The following is a 14,110-nucleotide window of genomic DNA, read 5'->3' as shown; positions in this document are numbered from 1 at the left end:
AAGTGCTATAAAACACCTGAATTCATGACCCATAGGGACCGCACTGCACTTTATGGACTATGTCTTCTTTTAGCTACTTATCTATTTGTATAATTAATTTACTCTTTTTTTTGTAAGGAGAAGTGCGATGACAATAAAAGGCATTCATTCATTGTTGAAACTGCTTCGGCACAAATACAGTCTAGATTATTATAGTGTATGTGCTACAAGCCTAGCACACTTATATTTAGGAAACTTCTCCCATGCTTCTTTGCAAATCCTCTCAACTTCTGTCAGGTTGGATAAGGAGTGTAGCTATTTTCAGGTTTCTCCAGAGATGTTCGATTGGGTTCAGGATCTGGGGTCATTTTCCAGTCCTGAGCACTGTGGAGCAGGATTTCAACAAGAATCTGTCCGTACAATGTTTTATTTTCTCTTTCAATCCTGACTAGCCTCATTGTCTCTGTTACTACAAAAAGATTTCCAAAGGATGATGCTGCCACCACCATACTTTGCCTTCGGAATGGTATTTGCCAAATGATGGAGGGTGCCTGCTTTCCTCCAGAAGCGATGCTAGGCATTCAGCTAAAATTATTACATTTTAGTTTCATCAGACCAAAGAATCTTGAAACCATGATTGTTTTATTAGTTACCTATGCAGTATCCATCAGTGCTCCATAACCTGTTGTTGCAATATCAAACAGACTATCATGTAACCATGTTGGTTATATCATAATGATCTATCATATGATGTATCTTGCTCATGACCTGTGAGAAAATTTAAAATAATTTGTACTTCTCTAAATACTATATCCAAGATAGTCCTATGTGTGACACACTGTATGTGGACAGACGTGCCATCAAATAGACCTTGGGGGTCTGGCCCCCTATAGTTTAGTGATCAATTTATTTATCTGTCTTTGATACTGATGAATTTAACATACAAATAAAATCATGACACTAGCAATATATATTGGAATGAGCAATAAATGTTTAATGTACAAAATAACAACCATTGTTAACTAATGATTTAATACATTTTTTGGCATTATCCGGAAAAACAGTACAGTATCTTTTTTTATCCTTTGAACATGGGGGTTTGGAACGCATTATAATTGTTTAAAAACCTTTGTTTTAACTTTATAAATTGAACACAACTTGCATGTGTAACGCCATCCAACTAGTCATGCTTTGATTTAGTTTACGATTGGCTTTTAAATGTAATATGAGGAATCTGCTCAACGAATTGGCCCTCTCAAATCAAGAACCAAATATATACATACTGGTATGGACTAAAAACCATTAGTAGATTCTCGTCTTACATTGAGACTGATGGACAGAACACCACATAATTCTCCAGAGAATTTTTTAAAATAAACCATTAACTGCAGGAAATCAAATTCAATGGTGGACGAACAAAAACTTGCCCTAGATTACAAAGCTTCAAGCTCTATAAGCTTCAAATGGGCTACTCTTGTGATCCATCCTACATAATATAATAATGAAACACCTTACACATACAAGAGTAATCCCATACAATAACTGTAATAAGCATGTAATAAGCCTACATTCAGCCCAAATATAGTATATTCACGACACATTGTCATAAGACGGTGGAAAAATGGTTGACAGTAGTTTGCCAATGTAAACTAACAAACAAAAAAAGTTCCTTATCCAGGTCTCTTTTGAGGAATAAACAACATTACACCTATATTAGATGGAATATCTTATAGGCCAAGTGATTTACAGTCTCTCCACATTTCCCTGCGCAACTTTATAGTTGTTAGTTATTTTTTCCCTAGTTCCCAGAAATTTTTTGATGTTATAGCTAGCAGGCGCTGGAATTTTGGATTCCGTCCTTGCATGATGGCTGACGAAAATTTCCAGTGAACGGAAACCGCAACCTGAACCTACCCAGAATACGGCAAAGAAAGAAAGAAAGAAAGGAAAAAAAGCTCTTAACGGATTGTAAAAGCCTCGTCAAAACAAACCAACAAATGCTTCGACTGGTACGACGATGTAATGGTTGTGATGCGGAAATAAACTGTAGGCTACTCGTTTTCATCAAATGAAAACTATAGCCTAAGTAATTTCAATTATTAAAAAGAAGCAGTTGTGCAGTCACATTTTGGCGGAGGAGGATTTCGGAGCGCAAGAAATCTGTTTCGAATCGTTTTTTGAAAGGTAACGTCAATCCACTCATACATATATTGTTTTCGTTTTGTAAAAGAAAATATACATATTTTGTATTCCACGGGCCGCAGTTGTTAGTCCTCTAGCCTACATTATAATTAGCACTAGCAAGGATGTCTGACGTTGGGCTATCAATTGCACGACTAGAAACATTATAAATAAATAAAGGTCCTGTCTTTAAACCACTCAGAACAATCTGTTGATTTTGACAGTAATATATAATGTGTCTGGTGCTGTTTAACAACCGTTAATTTCAAAATCAAGACTTCCTGTTAAAAGAACTGGCACAGTTGTGTAGCGCACATTTTCAAAACGTGGGGAATGACGGACGAGGAGGAACTATCTGAAAACAAAACCTCTTGCAGCCATGTTTTGTGAATTTGCGAGCAAATTCCCCACATTCAGTTATGTTATTCGACCGGTATGGCGGTGTCTTTTTCTGAGATATTGTTCTAACTTCAATGAAAAGTGACCAGACGAAATTAGTCATTTGGCTCCATCTTACATTATTTATTTTTTACTTTTATGCTCTGCTAAATGGTTTTTCATTTTCACTATGAAATTGGCGCCATCTGTCGGCATTAATTTCAACAATCGAAGAATTTCTTAAATTTCATGTATTTTGTGTCACATGCACTCAATTTAATTAGGCCTAATAATTGCAAAAATTTTCAGTGTACTGTCAAATCCTCTTTGGGGTAGTATTAGACTCTTACTGTGGTTTAAGTGGACACAAGTAATTTGCCTTATTCAATATGGGTATGCAATAAGGCAAGGCTATTCTTAAAGATGCAATTAACATTGCAATTAATTTGTCCAGTTAATTGAGCCATATTAATGCCTTTAAACTAGATTCTGTTGGGTATGTTATTTATTAAAGCAGCGATTGTGCAGTGGTCATATCATATTCAACCTTCCTACCAGTTCATTTGATGTTTTGATTGCAGTCTAACCTGCGTTGATGATTAAATAAATGAGCAAGACAAAACATTCACTGTCTGATTCTGATTAGATGTTTTATACGCATATGGGGATTTGGCATTTCACCTAAGGTATTAAATGTGTTCTTAACAGTACTGAAAAAGATATGACCGGGGGACCCCCAAGGTGCAACCTTTAAAGGGAGAGTTTTTCCACAGTATCTGCTAGACACAGCATGGCATAGCAGTTGTTATGGATTTATTTGTATGCAAATGTATTTATTTCCAGAATTAATAGAAATGTAACATGTTCTAAAGCTAAAAGTTGTGAATTGCCATCTGTGGTATTTTCAAAACTAAAACAAAAATTCTTACCTAACATTGTGGAAAATGCTGTACAGTAATGAACTTCATTTACACCAATAACTTTGGTGAAACTGCACCTGACCACTGCACCTTTTTCTTTCATGAAAAAAAAGTTGAGAAGGACAATTTTGAGTGAGGAACAGAAGGGTAGTATATTAAAATTAAATAATTAAATAAACAACACCACACAAGCAAAACAGAGGGAAACAGCCTATAAACAAAGCTTGCAAGGAAACATCAAGTCAGCATATTTCTTGAAAGAAAAACAGCTATAACCAATTTCCAACTGTTGACTTTCATTTTGTACACACAAAACATTTCCCATCCTTTGGATCTGTCTTTGTAAGATGTAATGGAAGCCGTTTTAGGTTTGGCTATTTCCAATTGATCCTTCAGAACCCTTTGAATTGAAAGAGTTTGTGGAAAACTAAATTGTGCTATGCATGCAAATTCTAAATACAAACTCTGGCATTCTGCATTAAATCTCATTGAAATGTACTATAATTACATTCGGAAATTTGAGAAAGGCAACCAGCGCCATGTTTTTTAAAGAAGAGGATAACCTATAATACATGTACTGTGACAGGCATGTCACAGATATCCGTCACAAATTGAGTGCTTTGTGTAACTTGAGTGGCCACTAGGTTTAGTGGAAAATAGTCTGTATGTACAGTAGGAAACTAAATAATTGTCTTATTAGGTGATCAGGGGAAGGTATTTAGCATTTTAATATTCAGTGGATATTTCCTTCCTCCTTTATGCTGAAAACATACCTTATTGGTCTCATGAATAATACAGATGGGCGTATACATTTCTGCAGCACAGGACTGTCGTCCCCTTTATGCTTAAAATGTTTGAGGTTTAAATCTGTCTGAGAAAGGGGGATGACTCTTTTTGGTAATAAGTAATCCATGAATCACAACAAATCTTACTGGCTGTGCCTGCCTCAGTCTGCAGTGCAATTTAGATTTCCATAACAAATGTAATCTGCCTGTGTACAAGGGTTTAGCACAGATTGGGGGCCAGCCTGAATATCAAGTTTTAGGGATGGTCTCTCAAAAATGGGTGGTTTTATTATTAGGGGCCAAACAGCAAAGCTGCAAAGGCACCTATTATTTCTGTTAATATTATTGGGTGTGCTCAAGCCTTTGGCAAGAACAACCATTGTTCTCTCACATATATATTATTATTTTTCTTTTTTTCCCACCCCTAATGATCCGTAGCATATTCGGTATTTGGACTACATAGACAACGTCGGTGTCAAAAGGTTCATCTTGGTAGCGATTGAGTTGCTTGCATTTCTATTTACGTTCCGTTGCACGGTTTAGGCTGAAATTAAGATTTTGTGGCAAAAAGTGCCTTGTGTCAACAAAGGGAACTCAGTGCTAACGTCACAACGTCAGCATACGTTAGCAACGACGCATGGATACAACGTGTATAGATGTGCGGTTGCACAGCGAGTATCGTATCGTGCCGTGGTGTAGCAGCATCGTACATTTACATTTAAGCAAATCAAGACTTGCATGTACAGTAAGTAATGTCACATTAAATAATGTATTTAAACTCAAGCTTGTGTGGTGCGTCGTTGTCTTCAATGTTACAGCTAAACTTTATGTCAAAAGAAACGTTTCTCATTTCCGGCTCATTCAAACAGTGAGGTTTGGCTAGCAACAGCAGCTAACTTGCTCGTAGCAAACTTCTTTTGAATTAGCCATTTCCCATAAATGAATGTCAAGCTTATTTACGTTTTTTGGGGCATATTTTCAGTTAGCAGATGGTACTGTTTGAATCGCGATTCCATCTAAAATACTGCCGGTGACAACGTTGTTACAATAGTTTGTTTCAAAGTGGGTTCAGCATGTTTCAAAGGGGGTTCTTAATGAAATATGCTGAGTAGGCTAAATGCTTGAAAATATCACTAGAAGGGAAAAACTTAAGGGGACGGACACACCTGCAACCGATGCAAGCAAGCACACCCTACAATTTCCCCAGAAATTGTACCCTCTCTAGTTGGGTGTGCTCAAGCCTTCGGTGAGAGCACAACCTTTGTTCTCTCATATATATATTTATTTATTATTATTTATTTTCGCCACCCTAAGGATCAGTCAATATTTGGACTACATACACAACGGCGGTGTCAAAAGGTTCGTCTTGGTAGCGATACTAACGTCACTACGTCACGAAAACACGCGTGACTACCTGTAGCAGAACATTCGTTTCACATCTGTTAGCTTGGGGGATAGCTAGGCTAACTATAGCTTTACTGCAAGGCAGCTGCAGGAACTCCACAAGCAAAGAGGCCAGGGTGATAACTATTTACTCATTTTACTTTGTGATGTGAAACAAATTATGAAATGTAATGTACAATATTAGCTGATGTTATTAAGGAAGTAGGCCCACATCTACTTTTGGAAACGGTAGTCTACTATTTCACTGAAGCATTAGCATCATGACATTAGCCTCTGTTGCCCGGGCAACACATACTACAGTGGTCTATGATGCATCTGTTTTCAATCTTTAAAATAAAAATTCCTCACAAATACATTTTCGTTGTAGGATTTATTATGACATTACATTACAAGTAAACGATTTGTGGGTGAAATTATCATTACCTGTGGTTTCAAACCAGTGTTGCTCACTGCAACGCTGTAGCCTACGCGAGACACTACAAAAACATCTACACAGCTGTAGGAAGTCAAACGGCGACAGAACATGTTCGGCACTCCCCTTACTTAAATCAAAAGTCTATCTAACTACTAACCTGAACTTCATTGCCACAGCCTAAACGTTGTGAATCTGTTCATGAAAATAATTAATTTCAGCCTAAACCGTACAACGGAACGTTAAATCCAATTCAACCAATGCAATCGCTACCAAGACGAACACAGCAGTAGTCTACTAGTACTGTACCGTAGTAGTACAATTTACCGGGGCAGCTTCTCAACACAGGGCTATATCGCATTTTGCGTTGTTACTGACAATGATCGCTACCAGTGAGCTTTTTATGAATGAGCGATTTTCCACGAAATTTATTTCGTGGAAAATCGCTCATTCATAAAAAGCTTATTTACGTTTTGGGGGGCATATTTTCAGTTAGCAGATGGGACTGTCTGAATCGCGATTCCATCTTCTACTGCCGGGTAACGTCGTAGAATAATCTTCAAAGGGGGTTCTTTATTAATGAATGAATGCAATGAGTAGGCTACATGCCTGAAAATATCATGAGAAGGGAAAAACTTAAAATGACGTTTAAGTCATAGAGATATTTTTACACCGGTCTGCCAAATTTATTCGTTTTGATTCAACGATGAGGCTGCCTCTTGCAGGGGAAATGAGAAGACATCTATTTCATTCTACACTTCACTCGTATTTTCAGTTGTAAATGAGCAGCAAAAAAAAATGCTTTTAAATCTATGTAATCTTTATAAATAATAAGTATGCATTTTCATATAAAATATACAGAAATCAGTTGTAAAAATGTCATTCAAAAACGGACCCCTGTGCAACCGACGCAAGCAAGCACACCCTACAATTTCCCCAGAAATTGTACCCTCTCTAGTTATTATTATTATTCCATGGGAGTCTATGGCAGCCCATAGAACTACTTGCGGAAAAGTTTAGAATTTTGGCACAGTGGTTGGGGACAGTGCAGTGCCTCTTCTCACCAAGTTTCATGCCAGTTTCTCGAGCACTCTAGCTGCACCAATTAGAGCCTGACCGATATATCGGCGGGACGATATTATCGGCCGATATTGGGCATTTTCCAAACTATCGGTATCGGCATTTATAATGTCCGATAAATGAATATGAATGTTTTTATTTATTTTTTCAAAGGACTTTAAGTTTCATATCTTAAGTTTGTATTTGTATAAATTGTATTTATCAGAAACTGCATTAACATATTATTTTAGTGAGGAAATAATAACACGAGTCAGATGGCTGAGCAGTTAGGGAATCGGGCTATTAATCAGAAGGTTGCTGGTTCGATTCCTGGCCATGTAAAATGACGGGTCCTTGGGAAGGCACTTAACCCTACTTGCCTCGGGGAATGTCCCTGTACTTAGTCGCTCTGGATAAGAACTTTTGCTAAAAGTGACTAAATGTAAACTACAAATAACTACTGTTAGGGAAATCAGTTTGTTTTGTTACGCGTTTCTGGATTTTTAAAATATTTTTTATATCGTCCGATATCAGAATATCGGATTTTTAAATCACCAAATATTTGTATCGGTATCGGCCTTAAAAATCCTTTATCGGTCGGGCTCTAGCACCAATTGGTAAAAGTTATACATCTGCAACTGTTTACCATATGTGACACCGCTGGCATTCTGTATTGTCCGCTAGAAGCCGAAAACATGTTTTTTTCTCGCATGTTAAAAAAGTTGAAGTGTTGAAGAAGCCACTTAAGATAAACAACATGTTTAGGATCACTAAATACTTTTGTTCTTTGTTCTTGTTTACCTAAGCTTCCAGTTGAGTTGTGGGCGTCAAACGTGATGTGATTTGCTTCACGGTGCAGCAGGTTTGTCCCTAGGCTACTTATAGCGCGGGGGTACTAGCTATTACATACTGTTTTCGTATGTAGGCAGTGTTTGTCCGTAAACACTACGATCCCATCCCCCCTCCTAATCAAGTAGTGAATCGGCATATTTGGTATTGAGTCAAGTACCCTTAAATATAATGTTTCATAAGCAGTTGGGTCAACTTTCAAGCATTCCATACTGCGTGTTCTGCATACATTTTTGTCATATGTTTGTTTTAGCCTACATCCACGGACTAAATAGAATGAATAGGCTACTCTCAGGCATTGCATTGTGCACAGGATGAATTTTTCTTTGATTGACCTGGTAAACCATGAATACATCTTTCAGGCTGTTTTCGAAAGATGCGCTTCACAACAACAACTTAACACATAACTTGAACCATAATTGGGCCAGGTACAGTGCAATGTAGACAGTATCTCCACGTACTGGTCAGGAAATACCACAAAAGGCTTTTTACTTATAACTTCTGAACAGTTTGACCAAAAATCACAAGATTGGTCTCTTCTGATTCTATGTGGCATACCAAGTCGAAAAATATAAAATGTCGCCCATTTTGGGTGTTGACCATTTTCAAAACTAACAGGACTCTAGTACCGTGCATAGTTTCACCTTGATATGTGAAAAGATGACTATTATAGCTGTTTGAACCAAATCTGACTCATGCTAATACAGTAGTGTTACAACCCTTTTTAATGAGCAACATCAGAATCATCAGTTCATGTGTGGCTGAATGGATAGAGTGTTGTTAGCCACCATATGGTTGCAGGGCTCTACAGTGTGAGTATTTCACTCGCATTTGCCCCTAAAAATAGATATGTGCGAACCCGCCCCCCAAAAATTTAGCACAGTGTGCAGCTAAAGATGACAAACTACCGTAATCTATTTACCCAGAGGGGTGGCTTCTTCTGTCTTTTGCTTCTGTACTAGGTCTGGCCATGAGGTAATTAAGTCAGATGTCTCAGGTTAATTTTCCACCGGCCAATCAGCGAACAGAGGGAGTGGCTGTCGTGCGCTAGTTTGTGTTGTAGTTCCGTAATCACGGCAGAGAAAGATGGGAACGAAGCCATTCGGTCCATTATGTGTGGCCATGATGTTGTGGCCCTCCTCCCCACGGGGTTCGGGAACAGTTTGATATTCCAGCTACGGCAGCTAGCTCTGTTACAGTAGTGGTGAAGGAATTGGCTAAGGCGAACGCTAGCGATTGGTTATGGCAGATCAGAGTGGCTCTGGGCAGATCCAATAGTTTTAAACTTCAACAGGGTACCCGCCTACAAGGAAGTCAACGCTTGTCAATGGAGCGAGGCCAGACTCTGGTTAGGACCAGGCTAGGCTTCTGGGGCTTGAGCCCTGAATGTTTTCGCAAAGGCACCAAATATGTTAGGTTGAAATAACTTTGGGTTGTCATTTTCGCACTCTCGCGTCACTGTAATTTTTGTATTATAGTTCATAACATTGCAACATTTCTTTTTCTAATATAATTCACAACTTATGAAACATAGCAGGCTATCTGTTGATATGATAATAGTTAACGTTAAATGCCAAACTGTAGGTAAGTGTAAAGTTGGCTAGGTTTGAGCCATGATGAGCATCACAGACATGTAACAAACTTACAAATTCATGTCTGACTGCACAGAATAACAATATCAGTCCAATGTAATGTCTATGTTACATGTTACAGAAAAAAATTGCAATCGCAAACTCTGGGTCTAAATTCTGGGTCAACGTGTGATTTTGGTGATGGTTATGTGCTGTTCAAGTCAAACTCCAACATCTGTAATTTAGTGTTTGCTTTAACACTACACATTTGGCTGTTTTAGGATAACAGAAATTGCCCTCTAAACATGGCCTTATATGACATATGACATCTATGCTTCCAATTGGTTGCGTCTTATCTTTCCATATTCCACAGATGTGTCCCTTAGTGCACGCATACACAAACACACATGCAGTATAAATATGTATGTAATGAATTGTTTGTAAATTTTTGTATTTAGTGCATGACATTTGTAAAATTTAGAAGTTGATTTTCTATTCAATATTTCCCATTCATTGGCTAGACTTTGGCAGCCCGCCATAGTCAAATTTATCCCGCCATTTTTTCAAGTTTCAAAATGATCCAAAAATATGAGTACACTTCTCATTACATAAAAAATCTCTAACGTTGTGAGAGATTTAAAAAAAATGCATCTCTCATTCCCAGTCAGTCACCCCCTTTGTCCCCCATGGTACTTGTGCACGCTCTTTCAGTCACATACGCGCTCAGTGGAATGTTCCTGGCCGCCTGCATCCAATAGATTTTTTGCCGACACGTCGTATGACTGCTAAGTTAGTTGTCAGTCTCCTCTCTTACATCTAGCTAGATACCATTATAAATGTTAACGTCGTAATTAGGGCTGAACGATTTCGGAAAATAACATCGCGATTAATTTGCAATTGCAATTTAATATGCGATTATTATATGATGTAGGCCTATTATTAATACAGATATATAGCCTACTGATCTCCAGTCAGAAACATAACACACAAAGTAAAATAAACTAAGGAGAACATACCGCCTGTATCCTACCTCATAGAAAATATTTTGGTAAATCAAAGCTAAACTAGAAACGTATACGCTTTAGTTGCAGTTTCTTAACTAAAGCTAGCTACCAAGCTACCGTTTCGGAAAAATAACTTGCGCTGTGGAGACAGTCGGAAATATTTAGAACTCACGCATCTAAAGGTTAAATCTTAGAAGAAAAAGAAACACGGTCTGAACATTTCTGATCCAGTCAGTAGCCTAACAGAAACAGTATGGCACGGTCAGCCATATCCATATCCATGATCCTACTGTATGTGTATCATATCTTTCGTGATGAACGCTGTTACTGCTCAAGTAATTTAGTAGTACATTAATATGGAGTTAGGCTTTGAAACATTTCGATCAGTGATCCTGTCGGGTGTTATTTGGCTTATTTTCAGCATTTTAGCTATGCATCGTACATGGCTTTGTGGTGTTTTTTTTAGGGCCGAATTAGGTTGGTAGTGTTGCCCCGTGAGGTAGAAACGTTAGCCAGGCAGGTTTTGCACTATACTTGACACTGCGCAGCATCTTTTTTAAAGGCAAAATTGGCAAATCGTCTGTAGTGTCAGGTTCTGTCGAGCCTGAGGCCATCGTACAGGTCAAGGTAAAGTGTAACGTGCAAAGTTGCCTTCGTCTGCAAACTGCGTTACTCTCGCGTGTCACGTGACCAAAGTAAAATCACAGCCTTTGCGATTACAAAGTCTTGTTTTGTCACATTGCGATATTATCGCAAATGCAATTAATCGTTCAGCCCTAGTCGTAATTACAAGCGGCTCTGACAACGTAACTTTTTTCAGCTTCTGAGGAGCAAGTTGGCTCATCATAGGCTATAAATGAAGTTGAAGGAGCTAATGTTATTGTTTAACGCTTAATGTTTCTATCCTTGAGCATGAGCATACTAAGGCTATTTTAAAGAGAACAAAATCCACCAGTGCCACCAGTTGAGTAATTAACAGCCACAGAAGCAGCTAGCTCAGTTAACTAGGATAGTTTGATGGCAGGTAGTTCTTAGGGGCAACAGGACAGCAAGTGAGTTTGACAGGAGAGAAATGGACAGTACGTTGGAGTAGTTTCAGTTGGTGTACAGGGCTCAACATAAAAAAAAAGGTAATAGTCATCAAAACAATTGTCTTTTAACCTCAAACATGACGTGCTCTCTTCCCTGCTGACAGCCACCTCTGCACAACTCTGTCTGGCTGAAACTGAAACCTCTGGTCCCTCAATGCTAATATATAAAAGCTTCCATAGCATTTCATCAGTATGATACTAAGTACCCAAGTCAACACCATTCGTGTTATTGCCCATCGTGCAATAACACGATGGGCATCTACATTTAAATTCCTGACCAGCATGGTCAACGGCCTCGAAGATGGATTGTCAACCATCCGCTTAGCTGTCACGCAAACCATGTGCTGTCTAGTAGCATGGCTGGTCAGGTATTGTTTTCGAAAATTGTCGGTGCCTCTGTAAAAATATCCACTTTTGTCTGCTTTAGACGGGAACATACGACAGACGACACAGTGCATCTTCGTTCCATAAAAAAAGTTGCTTCTGTTTGAGCTCGTAGCTCCACTTTGCTGCCATCTTCACTTTATTGTCTCGCGCCAGTCTCGCGCCAGTTGTTAAAAAATGTATCGAGATTAGAGAATAACAATTTGACAACCAGTCGTCACTCACTACTCAAGTCTTGATTTGCCAACTGTGCGCCCCAGGAGCTGCAAAGTTATTAATTCATTTAGCAGATAGCAAAACATATGAAGGATATCAACTTTTACAATGCAAATTTCTTTTTCAATCAATAATTTGCAGTGGCCCGATCGGGCCATGCTAGCTTAAATGTCCCGACGTTACTTTTTACTGGCCCCGGCCATCGGGCCATCGTTATTGTCGAGCCCTGGTGTATGTGGGAAATCATTATTTTGTTAATGCCATGTAGGTTCATCCTGAATTATGACTGTGGTCACCAAGATGTTTGCCAAACCTTTAACCCATTGCACTTACATGACAAACAGCATAATCTTTATAACGAAAAGAGTGCTCGTGTGCACAAAATACTTTATAGATAGCCTCTCAATTTAGCTCTGAAAGTGCACAAGATTGATGGATTTAACTTTAAAACAAAATTTTCGCCAGTCTGAGGTGAATCATTGTTTTCCTGTTGGGTTAGTGTTACAGGAACCTCTGGTTTAAGCAACAACACGTGCTAAGGCTGACAGTAAGCCTGCCCCGGACTTGGTTAGTTTAGCAGAATAATTGCCATAGTAACCAGCCAGAGTTTGAACTGCGTTGAGCTGGCTTTATGGAACCGAATGAACTGGAAATGTGGAGTCTGATTAACTGACATAAGCCTGGCTTATTCGGTAAACTCTCTTTATGGAACAGTGCCCAGCTCATATGAAGCCTCTTGACAATGTTTAGTAACAAATCTAACAAAATAGGTAAATGTAAGATGAATTTACCTATTTTTGTGAATATTTGAAATAATTGTGACACGCTCTGGTGAAAAGGGGTCGTTGTCGGCCACGTCTCAGTTTTTTACAGATTATGAAAGTTCAGATTGTAAAGTTAACATTGTGTCATACATTGAAATCTGAAAACGGTTGATAGTCTGAATGTTGGTAAACCTTTTCACATCTTCACAAAGGGTGTGATTGTTTTTGTGTTCATCATTAGAAGCGCAGAGCGCTGGTAATTTCACCGCAGTGTAGAGATAAATAGATATCTTCGCACTCGATCAAATTCCAGGATCCTGCTTTCTTGACTTATCATACACATGTTTTATCACCTAGTATTTTTTTTCTTATCAAAATCACACAGAGAAAAGCTAGTTTAAAGCTATTTTCCTCCTGTTTCTTTTCATTTGCTGCCAGCTGCACATTCTGTGATTTTTTCCTTGCCTTTCAAGGCTGCGATTCGCTTTTTTATCAGCAAATGTCGCATGGGCTCCCTTGCACAAGTATGTAATTCAGACGATTATAATCTGAATAAGATTTATATGTATAGCTAAATTATGACAACAATGGAATTGAATTCCATGAATTGCATTTGCTTCACTACATTGCCATTTGTGTCTAGACAGGTAAGCGCAATTATGTCATGACATTAGCAGCAACAATAATGTATTGGCAAAATGAAGTAGCCTATGTTTTTTAAAGCGGATAAGAAATAAATGCATCTCTGAAATATCAAGAGGTATAAATGAGTCAAGTGAGTATTGTACAACATCTTAGAAAGCAAAAGGAAATGTAGGCCTATTCTTGGGGTGGTGAAAGAACTGTGTAAGCTTTGAAATGCTTGGAATGTTGACGGTAACTTGAATTGTGTAGACTATATGTTGAAGGGAACTTGAGTCAAGTCAAGTAATTTTTTTTTATAGAGCACATTTAAAAACAGCCAATGCCGACCAAAGTGCTGTACAAAATCATCAAATAGGGCAAAACAACAATAAATAAGAACAACAGACAAACAACAAGGGAACTTGAGGGACCAAATCCATTGATTCATACGCAATCTATCATTAGAAGGTGGATGGGATATCGCACCTT

General features: G+C 38.3%; 1 protein-coding gene across 5 annotated transcripts in view; it reads left to right on the top strand.

The window, feature by feature from the left end:
• Nucleotides 1-1,808: 1,808 nt before the first annotated feature.
• znf618 (zinc finger protein 618) overlaps nucleotides 1,809-14,110 on the top strand; it is a 90,783-nt gene continuing 78,481 nt past the window's right edge. For all 5 annotated transcript variants that reach the window (XM_067258342.1, XM_067258341.1, XM_067258343.1 and 2 more), the window contains exon 1: nucleotides 1,809-2,163. The gene's annotated coding sequence lies outside the window, so the exon portion shown is untranslated. The remainder of the gene's footprint in view (nucleotides 2,164-14,110) is intronic.

This window comes from Osmerus mordax, chromosome 20 (assembly GCF_038355195.1).
Source record: "Osmerus mordax isolate fOsmMor3 chromosome 20, fOsmMor3.pri, whole genome shotgun sequence".
Lineage (NCBI taxonomy): Eukaryota > Metazoa > Chordata > Actinopteri > Osmeriformes > Osmeridae > Osmerus > Osmerus mordax.
Note: the sequence above shows the minus strand (reverse complement) of the source record. Positions and strands in the feature narration are given on the sequence as shown.